We start from the raw sequence: 21,388 nt of genomic DNA, 5'->3' as shown, positions 1-21,388 counted from the left end.
ACAGAAGGCACTGCCTGTTATTTTTCCCCTTTATCTCCTTTAACTCAAAGGTAGCTGGCTGGCTCTAAGGCTGATCTGTTTTCCAAGCTGGATGGTGAAAAAAAAGGGGCCTTGCGAGCTCAGCAAGAGCACAGCATCCAATTTACAGGCCTGTCCCACACGGCCCCAGGGGCCGCCCGCGGCACACTGCCATGATGGTCAGCTCCAACAGCTCATAAATTATGCAGAGGCAATAAATGCGCTGGGCAAACACTTCTCAGACGTTCTCCAGCGCTATTTCTGTCTCACTCTTTCGCTATCACCCACAGTATTCCACCCCCATTTTAAAGAAGTATGCAGAGGACCTGCAGTCCCACAACTTGTCAGAACTGATGGAATAAATTATTATAATGACACATAAGGGCAGATAATCATTACATGTTTGCAGTTAAAAAATGCAAACTTGATAACATTTTCAATATTCTGCAAAAATGTTTTCTAAAGACCTTGGTTTGTTTCTATTAAAAATCAGGAAGATTTCATCAAAAGCATGAAAATATTATTGTTGTCCTAATTGTTATGAAACCAATAAGTGGTAGACAAGTCAGCAGAAATTTAGATAAAAATGACCTTAAAATATTTTCCAGTTGAAAAGATAACACCTGTTTGAAATCTTAATAAACTTGATGAAAGAATATTAACTTGATTTATTTGCAGAAATAGATGGAAAACACATTTCTAAAGTGTAAACAAGGATCTGGTCCATGCAAGCATATTCAGCAACAACCCTGTTCACTTTGTGTTTCTGATGTGCTTGCAGTATACTTTCTATAGGGATCAACCAGAGTCAGCTAGGTAGGTTGTCACACATTCTGACTAATACCTGGTTTACTTTTGTCAGCTTCTGACTGGGTCTTCAAAAACGGCATTAAGACACAAAAGTCTTAACTTTTTGATTTAACATAGTTCATTAACTTTGAACGGTTAAATGCATAATATTTCTGTAAAAAATTCCTTACTTCTAAAAAGAACATTATTTTGACTGCAGTCTAACCAGCACTGTGTAATTTTTTTCACACCACAGAAAATTTAATAATAGAATGTTTATATAGACATTTATATATATATATATATATGCATTCATACAGTACAGACCAAAGGTTTGGACACACCTTCTCATTCAAAGAGTTTTCTTTATTTTCATGACTATGAATTAACACATTTGGAATTATGTACTGAAAAAAAAGTGTTTCCGTCTAGTTGGACCATCATTTATTTTTCAACAGGACAATGACCCCAAACACACCTCCAGGCTGTGTAAGTGCTATTTGACCAAGAAGGAGAGTGATGGGGTGCTGCGCCAGATGACCTGGCCTCCACAGTCACCGGACCTGAACCCAATCGAGCTGGTTTGGGGTGAGCTGGACCGCAGAGTGAAGGGAAAACGGCCAACAAGTGCTAAGCATCTCTGGGAACTCCTTCAAGACTGTTGGAAAACCATTTCAGGTGACTACCTCTTGAAGCTCATCAACAGAATGCCAAGAGTGTGCGGAGCAGTAATCAAAGCAAAAGGTGGCTACTTTGAAGAACCTAGAATATAAGACATATTTTCAGTTGTTTCACACTTTTTTGTTCAGTATATAATTCCACATGTGTTAATTCATAGTTTTGATGCCTTCAGTGTGAAGCTACAATATTCATAGTCATGAAAATAAAGAAAATTCTTTGAATGAGAAGGTGTGTCCAAATTTTTGGTCTGTACTGTATATATATACATATATACATCAATATATATATGTATACACTACCAGTCAAAGGTTTAGTTAATGCATCTCTTTATTTCCAAGACTATTTAAATTGTAGATTCTCAGCAAAGGCAACAAAACTATGAATGGACACACGTAATCATATAGTAAACAAAAAGTGTCAATTTACCCTAAACATTTGTATATTTTAGATTCTTCGAAATAGCCACCCTTTGCTTTGATGACTGCTTTGCACCCTTGGCATTCCCTCCATGAACTTCATGAGGTGGTCACCTGAGATGGTTTTCCAAAGAGTCTTTAAAGAACTTCCCAGAGGTTCATTGAGAGATGACCAGCAAGGGCGGCTACTTTAAGGAATCTAAAATAAAAATAAAAAAACCTATTTAAAGTTATTTTACAATTTTCTGTTTGCTACATAATTGCATGTATATTGCATTGTGTATATATATATATATATAGTCAGTCAGTCAGTCATTTTCTACCGCTTATTCCATAGTGGGTCGCGGGGGAGCTGGTGCCTATCTCCAGCAGTCTATGGGCGAGAGGCAGGGTACACCCTGGACAGGTCGCCAGTCCATTGCAGGGCAACAACGGACACTATATATATATATATATATATATATATATATATATATATATATATATTTTTTTTTTTTTTTCTTGCCAAGATTGCCAAGACTAAAAAGATGAAAGGTAAAGGCTTGGCTCAAACTCTGGGCCTATTAATTTACTGACAATCCTATGCTGGATGAGCTACTTCTTTGCACAAAGAAAGTGATGCTGTTGTTATAAAATCAGTGATTCCCATGGTTCAAGAGAATTAGTTCTGGTTTAGAAATTACAGTTTTTGCTGAATTACCATCATTGTTTTTAGGAAAACAAACTAAACTTTGTCTCTTGTGATATCCAGAAACCACCCTGCTATCGGTCCTACAGCTCAAATGTCTAACAACAACTTAAAGAAATATCTGCTGTTTCCATCCACCAGCACAGTACAAGTATGGAAATATATCACCATCTTTACCATTTCCCTCAAATTCTGACTTTAAAATAACTAGAACTACAAACTTCCTCTTTGCACATTATTATCACAGCTAAAAAAAAATAGTAAAAGTTGTTCTTTTAAACTGACACAACTGATGCCATCTTTAAATTTTGGTTTGAGCTACCCATTTTTTTTGCATGATTTACCTGATTATTGGAGTCCTTGTGAAGTTATTATTTATGTGTGATATGTAAATAACCAATTTAAATGTAAAAGGTTAGAAATTTTTTAGAACAGTTTTGCTTGGTAAAATCGACAGAATACCTACAACAATATCACCGTTACATATGGATCTACCATCGGCTCATGTCTAAAAAAGGTGCAGGTGTACCTGTAATGTTGTAATCAGGTCTGTTGGTTTAACAACACCCTCTGTTTTTGCCCTAAAGGCAAAATACCTCCAAGCAATGCTTTAGTCTTTGCTTTTTCAAGTACAGATGGCTGCGAAGGCTTTTCTTGGGATGTAGCTATCATGTTATGGGAGTTTTGACCTCTGAGCACCCACTCACTGTTTTGGTTGTCAGCCGTTATTGTTCATGTTATGGAAGGGAGAGGAATACCTTAGCATCTGTGTATGCCGTGCAGCTGTGCTGAAATGTGTGTCAGGTCGAGTTAAGGAAAACAGCTGTTTATATCAATTTCGACGCATAAGATTATCTTAAAGACTTTTTTTTCTATTTTGTGTTGATGACATTTAAATTTAAACTTTTTTGACAACCCCATTAAAAGCACCATGCAGTCAAATTTATGCATCTGTTGGTGATTGGTAACAAATAGGTGTGTCTCCTTAGTGTGTCTTCTATATTGGCTCCCATGTAGGGCTAACTAATGTAGGAGAAGTCAGGATTAATTGGTATCTGATCTTCATGAATGTGACATTAGTAGTGTAACAATGCACTCATTAGCTCTTTCTTTTTCCCATACAGCACACACCAATAAACACCAGTGAGCAAATGGTTTAAATAATGGACATCATTTTAGTTTCTTCCACTGTGTTGTGATCCACAAAAGCATGTCTACTCTCTTTTTTTATCATGTTTTTTTTTCTCCTTTCTCTGCTCTCTCGCTGTGCAGCCAATTGCTTTGATTACCAAGATAGAAGCCGGCTGGAATGACTTGCCCTTGCTTGTGAAGCAAATGGAACATGCTAATGGAACTCATCGTATTACCCGATGCAAAAGTGCCATAGCTCATTACTTTAAGATAAAAGGATATCATTGTAGACGGCGAGCAGAATTGACTTTCTGTGCTTCGACTTGATGATGATTTAATCAACTGCTCTCTTTCACTTCTCATCCCTGCGCCTGTCGCTTCTGCAGGTGCCACTAAACGAAGCACTCACACGGCGAGTCAGGCACCGAAGAGAAAAGAAAAGAAATTGCTGTCATTACTTTTTCCCCAGGAATAGAGGTATGCAAATTTCCCAGAGCGACAAAGGGTGGCAGAAAAAAGAAAAACTTAATAAAATGGAAATACCTTTATAACGAGCAAAGTAAAAAATCCTGAGATCAGACCTGACAGGCAAGGGCAGGCAATTCGATTGTCCTTTCACCGCATACAGGAAAGCTGCCTTGAACTCACTGTTCAAGCACACGGTAGAAAGCAACAAATAATAATACCTCTAAAAAGATAAAAACATATTTTAGGCGCATAAGCAAAACAGAGCTGTCACTCACTGATAGGAGATCACACTGAACTAATGTGATCCCCCATGCAAAACATAGCGTTTGGCAAGCGGGAGCAGAATCTCTCCATATCTGGGATTTTTACTTCTAAGCAGAGAAACAGATTGAAAACTATGAAAAGTTCCCAGCATAGCCCACAAAAGTGACAGTTGCTTAGAAGTTGGAAATGCCTTGAAAGATCACTAAGGGTAAGGTTAAGAGATGTAATTAAGTCAGTTTTAGATTTCTGCTATATGGATATTACTGACTGGATCTATAATACTGCCGTGCTTCTGGTTTAAAGTATCATCAAAATGAAAAAAATTTTAATTTTGAGATCAATAAAAGCTGAGGGAAAATGTTCGCATCGCTGGAACTTTTTCACATATTGTCATGTTATAACCACAATCTCTAATGTATTTCGTTGGGATTATGTGTGATAGACCATTACAGCTGCATGTCTTTTGGGCATATCTGCTGACTGACAGGTTATTGTCCTGCTGTAATATAAACCCCTGATCCCGCAAACAGATATTCCTCCAGTATTGTTTGTTTGTCTCCATACAACTCATCATCAGCCCTTACAGCTTTCCTGTATCTGCTGAAGAAAAGGATCCCCACAGCATGATGCTGCCACCATCATGCTTCATAATGGGGATGGTATGTTCAGGGCAATGTACAGTGTTAGCTTTATGCCAGACATAGCATTTTGGATGTAGGTCATTAATCTGACCGAAGCAGATTCTTTCACGTTTGTTGTATTACCTACATGGTTTGATGCAAACTGTGGTCAGGACTTCTTGTGGCTTTTTCTCAATAATGTCTTTTAACGCTTCAGTCTTCCTGAATATGGTCCTGGACCATATAACTGATAGTTAACTTTACACCTGAGCTGCAGATCCTTGCAGCTCCTCCAGAGTTACCATGGAACTACTTTTTGATTTTCTGTTTAATGCTCTCCTTGCCCTCCCTGTTAGTTTAAGTGGGAAAAGGTTTCTTGGTAGGTTTGCAGGTGTGCCATACACTTTTTTTTTTTTTTTCTCTTTACAGATAATAGATGGACAGAGCTCTTGCATGTTCTTTCCCATGCATGGTTTCTCTCCGGGTACTCTGGCTTCCTCCAGCTTTCCAAAAACATGACTGTTAGTTTAATTGGGTTCTATAAATGTATGGGTGTGTGTGTGTGTGTGTGTGTGTGTGTGTGTGTGTGTGTGCATGATTGTTTGTCCCTTGTGTCTTTGTGTTGCCTTGTGATGGACTGGCAACCTGTCCAGGTTATCCTGCCTGTCACCCAATGACCGCAGGAGATAGACAACAGCTGCCCAGCAACCTTGCATAGACAAGTGGGTATAGACAATGGGCGAATGGATGGAGGACATCATAGTAAAGGGGGCAGTATACAAATGCAAATGCTGAATACAAAACCATGTATAATTTTCCTTCCATTTCACAATTATGCAGTACTTTGGTGTATTACATAAGATCACTATAGCATACATCAAACTTTGTGGTTGTATTGTCACAAACTTTAAAAAGTTTAGGGGGAATTATTACTTTTCCAACCACTGTAAATGAGTATTTGCCAAAGCAGCAGTGATATACAGTAAGGAAAACATTAGTTCCGGGAGAGGGCCGACAAGGAAAAATTATACTCTATCCAGGCCCAGTGCTATTTGCACAGTACCAGCATTATACTGTACAACTAAACCCAAGTGTTTAGTTTAAGTAACACAGGAATGTCAAACATTAGCTTCAGCTCTAAGAGCTGTTGATGTTGGCTTACATCCGGAACACTTCTGACTGCTCCTCTGCTTTCACTCAGGCCCCTCTTTTGGCTGAGGGCTCTTACAGATTTCCCTACACTCTGTCCAAGCAGAGAGCCTTTTGTTTATAATAGTCTGAAAGTAGGAGTAAATTATTCTTGTACTAAATCCTCTCCAGCTGAGTGTAATACTGGCCCAGGAGAAGGAGGGAACATAAGAAGCCATGGGCTGAATCCTAAACAACGCAGTCGCAGTTGTCTGAGAGGAGCAGAGCTCACCAAAGTCTGTCAGAGTTACCCACAGAAAAATGTTTGTACTAAAGAGGTAACCACATCACACAGGCATGCGTGCCATGCTCTCCTGTCCAATATAAGCCTTTGGAAATCCACAGCTCAACAATTGCTAACAGATGTTTGGCAATTTAGGGAAAAAATGACGTGACAGCAACAATTTTTCACATCAACAGAGTTAGTCTACGGTTTATTATAATTTCCTATCTGTTGTTCATGTTATTAGATGTCTCTAATGTAATATTTCCTTCGGCAGCATGTCTTAAAATGTGAATGTTCAGACATTTCATTTTGTCTCCCCACATCCAAGTGACATTAGCCCCAGGTTATTGGTGGTTGCTCGCCACAACCTTAGAATTAATTATTGCTGATAGGGGCTTCGTTAAGGTGCTCAAATCCACAGAGTGTGGTTTGTGTTTATCAACCTGAACCAGGTTATCCTGCAGAAAGGCTGCTGGGGCTAAACCCTATATAGACACCAATCTGCCTACATGCCTGAGGAGTGGGATAGACAGCATGAAGGATGGCAGCCACTGCCAGGGTCAGCTTTGACGGTGCCAATTTGATGTGCTGTCGTGAGGAGCCCTCATTCCCTCCTCCTAACAGCTCCTTCCTGATATAGCCGGGCGTCCTGATGGTTTTCTGATGCAAACAGTCGCATGGCAAAATGCTTTTTTTACTCCTCCTGGTGCTTCTTCCATCCATCTGCTGCTGGGGCCTGGGCGCCACCGACCGCCTGCCTGTCACAGCGTGCGTGGAAATTAGCTGGGGAGGAGGTGCTCGCTTGTGCTAATTACATTTTAATCATTGGAAATGTGTTGGCAAATCAAGGCTAGATTGCCATCTTGGAGCCCAGCGCTCCTCTCTGCAGGCTGGGGATGAGTGTGGGTATGGTTTGCGGGGGCTGGGATGCATCCGAGCCCAGAGATGCCAAGTTGGACACCTCTTCCTCCAGCACGGCTTGATATGGCGGCATGCCTGGCCTACCGCTGGGTAAGGGGTCTGCCACGTTATTCATGGGGAATAGAGAGAGACCGGGATGGTAAAATGGAGATCTGTGCCATGCATATTTCCCAAATCCCTCACTCACACCTCCCGCATCCATCCATTTCTCCTTTTCTTACTCACTTCTTCTTTCACACCCGCACATCACAGTCTGTCAGTCCCACCACTGTGAATCAAGTGCCCTGTCCCAATTCCCACACTACACCCTACGCCCCTCTACGAAGTGTTTACTTTGTACAAGTGCATGTAGGGGTTGAAGTGCGCAGGTAACAAGCGTGTAAAATTGGAGAATTGGGACAGTAGGAGTTATGCACCGTAACTGCAACATCAAAAAGGGCGGGAACCAGTGCTGTTTTCACAGTGTTGCTGCTAAAAAAAATATATTAAACTGCAACAAGCAATTGTTTTGAGGAGAAGAAAGTACAGGAAGCGAAGGAGCTTTATACACCAGACTCTCACCGCGCCAGTGTTTGTTTGAAAGGTAACTTCAGTTTTATGGCCTATTGACTGCTCAGACTCATCCTGAACACAGTGGAAACTTACAATGTTGAGCCTGGAAAAGCAATAAAAAAATATTTGTCGGCTTGCTGTCTAAAGTTTACGCAGTTCTTATTATTCTGATTCGATGGCTGATTACGTTGACGGTTGTGATTGGTTTTTGCTCAGAACGTCATCTGCAGCAGTGAATTGTGGGTATTATACTTCGGCAAAGTCCGCTTAGATGCGGGCTTCGCCGAAGTGTAGATTAAGGGCACAAAGGGGGCGGGGCTAAGGACCACTCTGGAGAATTGGGACACACTACGCACTCGAACCCATCAACAGGAATGCGCAATTCAGGGACACAAGGGTGGAAGCGCGAGTATTGGGACAGGGCCAAGGAACAACAAAAAGAGCTGGGTAGGAGAAGAGGGATGAGCTCAAGGTATCCACAGCATCTGCCTTTAAACATAAAGTCAAAGATAAAGTCTTATATACACTCAAAAACAATAACTTAGAACAAAATATGGTATTTTAATTTATTCTCATTTTTTTATTATGAACACTTGGCACATTCAGCATGTGGTCCAGAACTTAATAAAAGTCAGTTTGTAAGGACCCAGATGTCTCCTAAAAAGGTCGAAATAACAGCAACAAAAGTTCAAGGAGTAGAAGATCCATTGACTGGACTATAGAAACTATTCAAGTAAGTGAGTGGTGTTGACACCAAAACAGAGCATCTAATTTCCACTGCTTAATTTTAACCTATGGTTTAAAGGGGGGTGGGAAAGTGAAGTCCTCCAGCAAAAAGTTATAGATGTACCAATAAGAGATCAGCAATTTTGTAAGATTGTAATCTGCCAATCGCAAATTTAGTCAATAGCAATTTCTCTTTAAGAACTATACACACGAAGTTCCCTTTTCCTACAATTTTTACAATAATTTTTCAAATACAGTCAAGGTTACAGGTATGTCTATTTGCATCACTGACATTCTACAAATACAGTAAAATTCTGCAGGCTATATTACAGTAATATCTGTACAATTAAAACAATTCATTCATTAATTGTAACCCGACAGGAGCATGTATGTTACTGATCATTAGTTGTTCATATATGGAGCACACGTGACATCAAACCAAGTGTGTGTGTAAGAGACAGAACAGTCAGTATTACACAACTCTGCAGTATGAGAGGTTTAACTATTAATACAAGACAAAGACAAAGCAACTACAGTATTGACATTGTAAACATATCAGTTTATGTTAGCTGATAGCTTACATTAGATGTTTTTGACATCTTATGTAGTTAACATTAGTAACAGAAGTCTCTCTGTGTGTATTCCCTGTGGAGTTGATAAATCCCTACTTTACCCAGAAAAGTTCCAAAACACTCCCAACAATTCCCAATCCAGAATGTTCCATAACCCAGAATTGGACTCGTCAAAAGGACAAAACAGACAAATGAATAGCTGGCAGGCTTCTGTAGAAATAAGTTTCCTTTCTAGGAGCTTCTTTCACTTATCCTCTAACCTCATTCAGCACCTTTCTGTTAATGCAAATAACTGTCCACAGTTTGTACATGGCGTGTTCAGTGTTTGGAAAAAGACTGGAGTTTTTTGTTTTAATGGGCGATTATCAATCGCGGCTTGTTGAGTGTAGAAGTGGCTGATTCCTGCCTCTAGAAGGTTTCTCAGTGCATCTCCTGCGAAGGGCAGCATCTGCAACCATCCAGATATTTAATAAAAGTGAGCCAAAAATGATTACTGAAGCCAAAGTTCAGAGAGTGGAAGCAAATTCAACATGACACCAAGAAAGCATTAAAGTACGGAAGGTTTTGTGGAACTGACACTAAACACATAGTTTCTACAGCAACTGCTCCATGTCGGTATAGGATTTAAAAGTGTGGTAGGAATGTGAAGCTCTTAAAAGAAACAGCAAACACACCTTGAGGATTTCATAAGTTCATACGGTCACACACTGACAGTCTCATATGGTTTCATATGGTTAACGTTTCTCTAAAAGCCAAAACGCTTCACTAGGCAGAACCAGATTTCTGTCTGGACTAATACAACTAGGTCCAATCCACATGTGGACCTCAGCAGGCCCACATCTGGTTACAATTTCCCTTCAAATGTAAAACTGTATCCAGAACATATCAAAATCAAATGCAACTTCTGAAGAAAAGAAGCAAGAAAAAAAGCCTTCTGTTGAATAATACATTCATAGTCTGTGGCCTGTGGTTTCAATAGTATTAAATACACACATTTATGTGGTATCTCCAGAATAGGGTTAAATCAACTCTGAATATTTTTAAGATCATTTTCTATTAATTGCTTTCATCCTCTGATCCCAAATCCTCCCTAAATAAAATTTTTGGTTTATTGTTTATTGCATCATCATTAATATCTCAATGAAGAAATACCTCATGTAAAAATAATCTGTAAAAGTCCTCAGCCAAAAGAAGTAAGACATTAAAACTGTTTTAAATGGCTGGGATAAAAAAAAATACTTTAGGGTTAGAGACTGCTTCATCAGATTCAGACAGTGGTTTAAATATATAGGCGATAGGTGAGACCATCAGGGGCCCATGTTTCCATAAGCCAACAGGGGCCTATGGCTCAGATGGTGACTAATCAAAGAATAATAGAAGCATAGCAGGATAATTATTTATGAATGATTATATTATTATTGATCCTAGAGTCTATGTTGTCCTAGAGACTATGTTGTCTGGGGCTTAAATGCCCCTGGTAGGGTCTCCCATGGCAAACAGACTCTAGGTGATGAGTCAGACAAAGAGTGGTTCAAGAACCCCTCATGACAACTACTAAATCGAGGCATGTGATGTCGCCCGGTACGGCAGAGCTGGAGTCCCACCCTGAAGCCAGGCCTGGGGTCGGGACTCGTCGGAGAGTGCCTGGTGGCTGGGTTGCTCCTCGCGGGACCCGGCCAGGCCAAACCTGAACGAGAGACGCGAGGCCATCCCCCAGGGGGCCCACCACCTGCAGGGGGAACTGTGAGGGACCGGTGGAAAGAGGATTGGGCGGCGGACGAAGGTGGAGACCTCGGCGGCCCAATTCCCAGATGCTTAGGCTGGCTCTAGGGACGTGGAATGTCACCTCGCTGGGGGGGAAGGAGCCTGAGCTTGTGCGGGAGGTCGAGAGATATCGACTAGAAATAGTTGGGCTCGCCTCCACGCACAGCGTGGGCTCTGGAACCCATCTCCTCGAGAGGGGCTGGACTCCCCTCTACTCTGGAGTGGCCCACGGGGAGAGGTGGCAGGCTGGGGTGGGTTTGCTTGTTGCCCCCCAGCTCAGCCGTCTTGTGTTGGGGTTTAACCCAGTGGATGAGAGGGTCGCATTCCTGCGCCTTCGGGTAGGGGACAGGTCTCTGACTGTCATTTCGGCCTACGGGCTGAGTGGTACTGCAGAGTACACGGCCTTCTTGGCGTCCCTGTCGGGGGTGCTGGATAGTGCACCTCCTGGGGACTCCATTATTCTGCTGGGGGACTTCAACGCCCACGTGGGAAACGACAGTGACACCTGGAGAGGCATGATCTGGAGGAATGGCCTCCCCGATCAGAATCCGAGTGGTGTTTTGTTATTGGACTTCTGTGCTAGTCACGGATTGTCCATAATAAATACCATGTTCAAACATAAGGGTGTCCATCAGTGCAATTGGCACCAGGACACCCTAGGCAGGAGGTCGATGATCGACTTTGTTGTTGTATCATCAGACCTTCGGCCGCATATTTTGGACACTCGGGTGAAGAGAGGGGCTGAGCTGTCCACTGATCACCACCTGGTGGTGAGTTGGATCCACTGGAGGAGGAGAAAGACTTGGCAGGCCCAATCGCATAGTGAGGGTCTGCTGGGAACGTCTGACGGAGCCCTTGGCCAAGGATGTATTCAACTCTCACCTCCAGGAGAGCTTTGACCAGATTCCGAGGGATGTTGGAGACATAGAGTCCGAGTGGACCATGTTCTCCGCATCTTTTGTCGATGCTGCCGCCTGCAGCTGTGGCCGTAAGGTCTGCGGTGCCTGTCGCGATGGCAATCCCCGAACCCGGTGGTGGACACCGGCAGTAAGGGACGCTGTCAAGCTGAAGAAGGAGTCCTATCGGATGTGGTTGGCTTGTGGGACTCCTGAGGCCGCTGACGGGTACCGTGAGGCCAAGTGTGCCGCGGCCAGGGCGGTGCCAAAGGCAAAAATTCGGGCCTGGGAGGAGTTCGGTGAGACCATGGAGAAGGACTACCGGTTGGCCTTGAAGTGATTCTGGCAAACCGTCCGGCGCCTCAGGAGGGGGAAGCAGTGCTTCGCCAACACTGTTTGCAGTGGGGGTGGGCAGCTGCTGACCTCGACTGGGGACAATATCAGGCGGTGGAAGGAGTACTTCGAGGATCTCCTCAATCCTGCCATCATGCATTCCCTGGTGGAAACAGAGGCTGGGGACTCCTGGTTGGACTCTTTCATCACGCAGGCTGAAGTCACCGAGGTGGTTAAAAAGCTCCGCGGTGGCAGGGCTTCGGGGGTGGATGAGATCAGCCCTGAGTACCTCAAGTCTCTGGATGTTGTGGGGCTGTCATGGTTGACACACCTCTTCAACATTGCGTGGTGGTCGCGGACAGTGCCTCTGGAATGGCAGACTGGGCTGGTGGTCCCCCTTCATAAGAAGGGTGACCATAGGGTGTGTTCCAACTTCAGGGGGATCACACTCCTCAGCCTCCCTGGTAAGGCCTATGTCAGGGTATTGGAGAGGAGAGTCTGGCCGATAGTCGAACCTTGGCTTCAGGAGGAGCAGTGTGGTTTTTGTCCCGGCCGTGGAACACTGGACCAGCTCTATACCCTTTACAGGGTACTCGAGGGCTCATGGGAGTTTGCCCAACCGGTCCACATGTGTTTTGTCAATTTTATATTTATTTCTTGCAAGGTGCTATCTAGTCTAAGCTATTATTATGGTCAGTACTTTACACTTGACACCTTGTATTTGTATTTTGGACTCTTGTTTTGAAGTAAGACAGGATGTAGTTCTTGAGCGGTTGCCCTGTTGTGATTATAGTCCATAAAGACTGCTCATCAGGCTGCCTGACCAAGTGTTGCCAACTTAGCAACTATATATGTCACCATGTTTTTGGGGTATCCAGATCCCTATAGTGGGTCTTTTTCAAAAAAAGCAATTGGTGACATATCTACAACTGCAAGTACTAGCAGGCAAAGTATTACAAATCCATGCATGCAAAAGGGCAAGACTTGATCTTGTAGGGCACACCACACGCCAATCACATGCAAATAGAGACCAGGATCATACCAGGAAGGGGGGACAGACACTCCAAAGACGGTGGACGCAGTGGTACAGGTCAGGTACACAAAAAGACAGAGATTGGTCTAAATAAAATGAGCAACACATGATTTGTAAACTTAAGAAAACCATGGCTAATGATGCTAAAGTTAGTGTTAGCATTTGCTTTGTTGCTTCTGTTTCACAATTTTTCTAAGAAATCTCTGTTGCAATTAATCATCTTTACCTGAAAAGCTGAAATACATAAACCAAACAAATATAGATTCTTTCAAACAAAGCTTAAGATTTTTGAAAGCTAACCCTAACACAAAGTAAGTGCACTTTCAATGCTTTTTGGCACTAGAACCACCTTGGATTGAGACAAAAGCAAAAAAAACCAACATACAGATCTGTCAAACCTGGACTGAATTATTCTACAGTAATTTGTGAAACATTTCCTTGTTTGGTGACAACAAAAGAATTGGGATTTTTGGTTTACCGAATAATAATGTTAAAATCTTGTCTTTTTCATCTTCTCTTGTGAGCTGGATGTAGCATTGGTAGTAAAGAGGATACGTGATTTAAAAGGAGTATGAAAAACCAACATCCTAATTTAGGACCAATGTAAAAAGCATACGAGTGAAATATGACTAATGTATGTTGTTTAGGAGAGTAAATGTCTCTTAATAGTTGCTTAGAATCACCATTGCTCAGATGTTCTTTGATAATGAAGAAAAACACATTTTATTTAAATCAGGGTGACATCCTAAGATATCTGTTCCAATATTGGCAATAAAATTATTACATTGCATAGGATTATTATCATTGTTCCCATTATTTTCAATGATCCCATGTGACATAACGCTAATACTGTTGGCAATTGTACAAGAAAACTACATCTTACATCTACCATTAACTGCAACATTTATGGTTTATTTTCACTGGAAGTATGCCCTGTAAAGGCTACGACCCTCTGCTGTCAAAAAATATAAACCTCCTCTGCGGCTGCTCTCAGCCCTCCCCTCCCTCCCCTTCTTCTTCCATTCTGACTTATAGCTGAAGGGGGAGAAAAACATCAGGATTAGGTTCTGTGCCTCTAATCACTTAACTCCTCACACCTGATGGCACACTATTAACTTTGACTGTCTCCAGTGACCCTGCGGGTCGTTGCCCATCACATCAAGTTTTTATTAGGGAATTTTCCTCATCATTAGCCCTGGCCTGGAAACGAGCCATTAATATTCATACTGGCAAACCAAAATGAGGTCCCACTGATTTTCCATCATCCAGGCTATCTGCGCATCTGCTGCCGTTAACAATCACCGCAGTGCTGCACATTCGCCACGTATCATTACGGAGCTCCATAGAGCCTTTTTTTCTACTGGTGCCGCCATGATGGGAAGGAGAGCAAGGTGGAGGAAGAATGCTGTGAGGCTTGTAGCCAGCTTGCAGCCTTCTGAGAGAAAGTGGCTCGCTCTGCCAACAATCTGCCTGAGAGTAATGCCTATACCGGCACTGTTGGAGCTAACAACCCCTGCAGGTTCTGCCAGGTACACAACTGATATATGCAGAGCTCCCTTTGCTCTTACATTAAAGAACATGCTGTTTATGAGTCTGGCAGCAAGGAAAGTGTTGCTTTGAAGAGGTCTGAAATCTTGTACAAGGTACTGCCATATCTGGAGATCAGGCACGGCTTCAGTTAGAGAACAAAGCTTTTACTTTCCCATATCCCTGGATGGTTCACTAAGTAGGTAAAATTCAAGACTTTGTTGCCAAAAGGGTGATATCTCCTTAAGAATCTTTTAAGACTGGCCACTTTATTTGGTACATCTGTTCAACTGCTTGTTAACAATAATAGTGAAATGGCACATTATTTGTCAGCAGCATCATAGCACCTCAGGTTTACAGACAATGGTCTAAGAATGAGAAAATATTCAGTGAGCGGCAGATGTACAGATAAAAATGCCCTGTTAATGTCAGAGGAAAATGCTCTTTGAACCACAAACATTGAAGCATATAAGCTGCAGCAGCAGAAAATTAAGCATGGTGCTACACCTGTTAGCTAACAACAGGAAACTGAGGCTATAATTCCTCCAGGCTCATCCAAAATCAGGCAATAAACAACTGAAAATACATTGCCTGCTCAAATTAGTCTCAAAGTTAACTGAGCTAACAGGGTCAGAATTTGGCTTACAAACAACATAAAAGCATGGATCCATCCTACTAGCCCAGGCTGTTGGTGGTAGTGTAATGCTGTAGGGAACATTTTCTTAGCACACTTCAGGCCTCTTAGCTGCGATGGAGCCTACCGGAATATTTCTGCTGACAATTTCAATCTATTTAAGACCACAGTGCACCCATCTTCTGATGGCTACTTCCCATATATCTGAAGCATGATGTAACAAAGCTTAAATCTTTTTAAACCGGTATTCTAGAGATTAATAATAAGGTCACTGTACTACAGTGGCCTTCACAGTCACCAGATTTCACCCCACATTCAGTTACAGATGGGGATATTTACACTGAAAGGAAACTAAGGTTTTGCATGATTTTTTTAGTTGGCATTGGAAGTTTTTGTTTGGGAAGTGTTTGGTTACCTGGGTGTGGAAATTGGGTCTTGGATGGATTGCATAGTTGACAAGTTTGAGTAGAACAAGGACATGAGGTGAGATGCTAAAACAGATGCAGCCTCTTCAGCACCGTCTCCCAAATAATTAGAGCTGCAGTGACAAAAACACTTTGTTATCCTCCTGCTATGATTTGCTAGCTGTCAACGCGTACATCTAAGTCGCCTCATTATACAGAAAGTAGTCAAATAAAAAGCCGACATGGCACACTTGTCAAGATTCTGTCTGCCACACATGCAAACAAGCAGAGATGAATAAACATTAGCTGTTGTCGAGGGCTGGTCTTTGAGCCGCCAGGCTCACAAAGATTCGCTTTGTACAAAATAAAAATATTTAATCTGAAGACTGATGCAAGGCAAAATGAAATTAAAAGGAGCCCATGCTAACTGCTAAAACAAATTACTCACAGCACGCTAAATTACATTTGCTCCTCCATCAGCGAGATCAAACGAGCCTAGTTTGACTCTCCTACGCTAATGATTTCCTGCACTCACCTCCTTTTTCATCCCAGGGGTGTTAATAAACACTCAGTCTGTTTTTTTTTTTGGCTTGTTTGTTTGGTTTATTTATACATTTTCCAGCTTTTCTCTCCTCATCCAGTTCCCCCCACTGCCTCGTTCTCTTTGCCCATGCAGGTGGCAGGCCGGCTAAAGCAGACGGATCTAATGTAATTCCACAGACAGCGGGCTCCTGAAAAATGTACTCAATTAAAGCCGGATGAGCCCAGTGGGAGCATCCCTGGTGGGGCATAGGGTGACTGACATGGTCTTTTGGTTAGGATTAATTAGCATGTTAAGTAGTACAGGATGATAGCAAGCTGAAAGCCAGAGACCTGATATTTAACATCTATCAGCCCCAAATATCAGTACTACAAAGGTTCTAACCAGAACAGCCTCACATGGTCAATTTTGTTTTCTTCTTACAAAGGCCTTCAAGTCTGTAATCAAAACTGTTTGGAGGACAGTGTGCAGCTTACAATACATTCCACATATACCAGCTTTTGTTGTGAAAATTGCAAAAGAAATAACACTGAACATTTTTGTTGACAGTATAACAGGCTCCTAAATTGTACTCTTTAAAAATAATGCAATGTTTTTTTCTTTTGCTCTCCAGTAGTAAAATGTCAGCAGGAGTAGTATAGCAAATTATCACAGGATGACAGCCAGAATAGTGGATAACCTCAGCCTTAAGTGAAGGATCTCTCAGAGCTGACCAAACTTCTGAACTGAGATGTAGCAGTTCTCACTGAAAAGATTAAAATGAGATGTGAGCTTTTATTGGTTTTGAAAAACAGCCAGAACGGTATTTATGTAAGCTGTATTTTATTTCAATGCATCATAATAGAAATATTAGGAGTGTAATTAAACATGTAGCTTACCAGATAAGATCAAGATAAGATTTTACCCCTTACCCCAATCACACTATTGAGTTTCTGCCTTGCATTTCAATGTAGAAAGATATACTGCTTTAGGTAAACAACCTTACTAAGCATTTAATTCTGCTTCCTATACATTTGATCACCACAAGGCCAGGCTGCCTCAGATCCTTTTGGACATGTCTGAAAAATTTCCACGGCATAAACACAGAAAACCCTTGTATGACATTTTTACCACATATGTGCAGTTAAACAACTGCTATTTAAATATTACAGCAATAACTCAATAAAAAACATTACCTAATATCAAGCAACTCTGCAAATACTCTGTCTGTTCTGCACTGTTGAAGATTCTCTCACCTCGGGATGCAGAATGGTTGAAAGTGAAACTGATAGTACGACCTACTTTTAGATCGTTTAGCTAATGATTATCTGATTACTTGGGGCACTCATGCAGTACTGAAATTTCATTCACAGATGGCCAGTTGATCCTTAAATATTGGAAAACAAATCCAAGATGGTGACATCCCAGCATGACAATTATGTACCTGTCCTGACACCGCTGAACACTGTGAATTCCACACCGTTCATCCCAAAACACATGCACTATTCAAATTGTGATGGCACATCAAATATGCCAGACATACTAAAGAAACATGACAGAACATGATGTTCCACAAATATCTGCTGCATGTATGCATGCTTTATCCCATAAATGTTGCAATATGCCAACATACATGAGCACATATATAGGAAATAGCTTTACGAATATTGTGGAAGAACAAATAACCCTGTGTTTATGGTTTGGTCTTTATAAATAGGTAGATTTTACAAATCATAAAATGCACTTTCAAGAACCTGTTGCCAAATCGAATAATTAATTCCAGATTTGATGCAACCATAGATTTACTCATTCACACTGAGCAAAAATAAATCAAAATAAAGTTTAAATGTGTTAGATTTTAAACCAGAGAATCAAATGCGTTCCAGATTCATAAAAAACCTATTGAAATTGTCCTTTAGTTTAGTCAGGAAGCTTTGAAGCAGATGCTAACTTCATAAGTTAGTGGCTAATAACCAGTCACTGTATTCCCACAGTGTTAATTAAAGGGTTATATGCTGTCACTATTTCGTTTTTCTACTGAGTGGCCAAAAGCTTCAACACAAACTATTGAAAAATGTTGAAGGCTTCTTCAAAGCTTATGTAACTTTGCTATTAGCCAGTCTAATGAGCAGTCCTTATTGGTTGATCCTATCAGCAACTCAAGAGCTATTTTTGTTCTAACTTCAAAATAAGAGTCTCAAACATAGGTACAAGAAATCAAACAAAAGCATACACTTTCATATCTGGGATCCATAAGCATAGCTTAGACATATTTCACCAGATGAAGTTATGCTGACAGAAACTACAAGGTGCTTTGTGACACAGAATTCACTTTGACGAAAAATATTGTGGTGATTTTATATTAAGAAAACTATTACACCCTGAGCTCAGCTTGTGGTTAAAAATGCTTGCCAAACAGTCAGGCACAAGCAAATTAACATGAAATGTATTTTCTATGTGTACTACAGTAAAGAAAGCATCAAGTTTGCTAAACCATTACTGAGGATGACAAACTTTCATTTTATGAGCCAAATTTTCACAAACTATAACCTCCGGGAAGATGAGAGGCTCCCTAAACATCCAAAGAGAAGACTGCACAGATTTTTTTGGAGGACCGACCTCTTCGTCATGTGGTGCAGCAACGTATTTCTAGGCCACTGATTACACTTACACTGTTATCTTGTGAGCAGTCTCTCTGAAGAAGCAGCTGTGATCCAATAAAAACCGAGCTGTCCTCACCTCCACTCCGCAGCTTCCAAGCCAACTCAGTGCATGAGTTCCAACATAGTTTTTGGCAACCCTTTCTATTAGTTTCCCACATGGAAGGACCAGAAGAGAAAATCAAAATCACAGGAGTATTTTGTCAGCTGTAATTGCTCTCCGATTATATGGTCAAATATGATATAACAGGCCATTTTGTTGTCCAGACAGTCTGGTTTTGATCAAGCTGAGGCAGAATGTGTTTTGAATTAGAGGCCCTGCAATGATGTATGTTTCCTGTCATGACAAGGATAACAGTGAGGTCAGCAGACTACAGATCAACCTCCCTCCCCATCACTGTGAGCAACAACAGTCTTACATCCATCCCTGAGGACTCTTCTCTTCTCTCTGGTCACTGTCAGTCAAAGTTTAGAGACACAAACAGCTGAGTTGAAAAAAAGAACAGCACAGAAGAAACCAAAACTTCTGGTGACAAAAGTGGTTAAAGCTATTTTGATACATGTCATCTGCTTGCTGTTTTGTAAGTGGAAAATCTGAGTTTATCAGTTTTAAATGATTGGAATTGACAAAATTAGACATGACCAGTAACCAATTAGTTGGTCACTCAAAGATCCTACTTTTTCTCAATTGCACCGTGGTATTTTTAACTGCTGTATGGTGGTGATGATATAGAACCTTACTAATACCCCTGTCACACTTTTCCATGTATGCCTTTTGTTGTATTGGTATAAAAAGACATGATCCACTTATACATTTTGTAGAACTGCTTAATCCCTACAGGGTTGCGAGAGGCTGGTGCCTATCTCCAACAGTAATTGGCGCGTGGCGGAGTACACAATGGACAGGTCAAAACAGATGATGCCATAGTAAAATAATGCTCTGCATCACCTCACTGTGAATTTCACAAAGTAGCATACACCAGCATTTCCCCTACCATTATCCAAGGAGGTCACTCCCCCTCTGGCAATAGGATTGCCTGCCCCCTCAAAAAAATCATGATATGTAGTAAAGTATTATTCCTCTGTACGCGTCTTTGTCAATTCTGGAGGCTCGTAGTTGAGCCAAAATTGATAAACACCCCTGGATAGGTGTCGAAACCTTTTTCATAAAAACTGAGTGAAAGTCTGGTTACCTTTGATTTAAGCCCGTTGTAGTTGTCATGACTACGATGACTGAGAATTTGCACAGGCATATTAGCTATATAAGGTTTCTCTGACAACAACACTCTTTAGTGTACATGATGCTACTAAGTGAAGAAGACTCAAAGTTAGTGTTTTAGTATCAGTAAAGTATTTAAGGTAGCAAAGAGATGTAAGAAATTATAAATGTATTTTCAAGACATATCTGGCAAGGGAGTGAGAGAGAGCAACACAGAAGATAACAGGATGGCTGAATTGAGTACAGCAATATTGCTCTGCTTTATATTTGGGATGCTGGACTTGAAATGTTTACAGCTTTATGGAAAAAATAAAACTAGGTTAAGAATCTATTTTCTCAACAATATACACATACAGACTGTTTTTTCTTTTTTGTAATACTAGCAACACTAACTGTTCTAAGCACAAACACATGATATAGACAGTTTAAAATGTAAACTGAAAAATCATTTTGTCTAAAACCCTGTTAACACGGAATGTTGTTCTTCTCACTTTGAATATTTTAGTTATTAAAGAAACATTCAATATCAGCAGGTAAAAGTTTAACAATAACTGGAGGTCTGACATTGTCCACAAAACTGTCATCAGTGCATATCTAATCTTCAATTATTCTAACCACCTTATACGATAATAGGATTTGTTTTCTTTCACAACATGCTTTTTTTTTAGTATTTCCCAAAAAATACTAAATGTGAATTGCTTAGTTAGTTAATTAGTTAGTTAGTTAGTTAGTTAGTAAAATGCATAACAAAACACATTCTTTAACATTTACAGATATGCATATTTCCGCTTGTGGTTTATCAAGAAATCTGGAGGGTTCATAAAAACATTATGCTTAGTATAATTTATTTTAGAACACCACCAATGCAGGATTTTTTGGGCATGCTATTGTTCCTGTGGAGATAGTCATGGTTAAAGTTTGCCTCAGTGCTCTGATGAAATTGATAGACCATTTATCACTGAGACATGCAGCCAAGGTCAGAGACCGCACCAAGGAGGACTGCATGCAGCATCATATATTAACAGCAAGTGTTCAAGGAAAATTAGAATGAGTTTCAACAAGCTCATTTAACCCAGCATGTCCCCTGTTGGCTTAACAATGATCTGACAAAAAAGCCACTTATCAAAGATGCCCCTCT

At 41.0% G+C, this 21,388-nt stretch overlaps 1 protein-coding gene across 13 annotated transcripts in view; it reads right to left on the bottom strand.

Moving 5' to 3' along the window:
• Positions 1–21,388, bottom strand: part of auts2a (activator of transcription and developmental regulator AUTS2 a) — a 440,983-nt gene that overhangs the window by 142,332 nt on the left and 277,263 nt on the right. The window lies entirely within an intron of this gene.

Source organism: Girardinichthys multiradiatus, chromosome 11 (genome assembly GCF_021462225.1).
Source record: "Girardinichthys multiradiatus isolate DD_20200921_A chromosome 11, DD_fGirMul_XY1, whole genome shotgun sequence".
Taxonomy (NCBI): domain Eukaryota; kingdom Metazoa; phylum Chordata; class Actinopteri; order Cyprinodontiformes; family Goodeidae; genus Girardinichthys; species Girardinichthys multiradiatus.
This window is presented reverse-complemented; position numbering and strand designations above follow the sequence as displayed.